Source organism: Melanerpes formicivorus, unplaced genomic scaffold (assembly GCF_026170545.1).
Source record: "Melanerpes formicivorus ecotype bairdi unplaced genomic scaffold, bMelFor1.0.p_v2 SCAF_23, whole genome shotgun sequence".
Taxonomy (NCBI): domain Eukaryota; kingdom Metazoa; phylum Chordata; class Aves; order Piciformes; family Picidae; genus Melanerpes; species Melanerpes formicivorus.
The window spans coordinates 4,272,249-4,273,221 of record NW_027142375.1 but is presented as its reverse complement, the minus strand read 5'-3'; positions in this window follow the sequence as shown (position 1 = coordinate 4,273,221).

Genomic DNA, 973 nt, shown 5'->3' with positions numbered 1-973 from the left:
GTTTGTTCCTTTTAAGTTAATCCTTTGGTTTTCTGGGGTCCTGGCTAGGAGTATGGAAATGAATGGAACAGAAAACCACTGCAAAGGCAAGAGAAATAGGGAGGGGAACAAAGACACAAACACCATGCATGACATGCATGAAAATGCACACATACAGGTTGCATATGCTGAGGGTCTCATTTCTCCTTAGGGTGCCAGGATGTTTTTCCTTAGAGCCAAAAAACTCCCATCTGAAATCATGACCATTTACAGCCACTCAGTTGCCTGCAGTCCTGTTAGAAAACTCAGTGACTTTTCTCCTGTACTTTTAACAGTAAATGAATGTTAACAGCTGAGAATGTCTACAAACATCTAGTCTGGAGAGGAGGGTATCAAGTGATGATGAAAAAGCTGACTGCATTAGGGCAGTTTTCAGCCTACTGTGCTTAAAGAAAATGCTGGCAACAGATATCAAAGACAATTCTATGCAGTGTTAAGCACTGCTAACTTCCCCAGTTTAAAGAGGAAGTAATCTCAAGACTGCTTGGAATTTTCTATTCCTTCAACAAAGAGCTATGAAAATCCCACTGTGAGCCAGTAAGGTTTTTACAGTAAGGTTCTGTGTGCAGCAGGTTCCTGCTAGTAAGTGAGTGAAATGTACCTTCCTCTCCAGAGCAAGAACTAGATGAAGTGCTGTAATGCCATACTGCAATAAAGAGGTTGGGAAGAGAATGTTCACAGGGGCTAAACTCAGCTACAGTAATTGCTTCTCAAGTGTGCCAATTTTGTGTGGCCTTCCTGCCTGTTCTGGTTTCATCTGCACGACAATACTGGTTGGGTTGTGGAATAAACACAACTGTTCCTTGGGCAGGCCCTTGGGCTGGGGTTGCCGAGGCTGCTGGTCAGGCTGAGAGGAGCAGAGCACCACCAGGAGAGCCAAGAGTCTCTTTCAGTGGCCTGTGTCAGTTCCCAGATGTGTTCAGACTCAAACTAC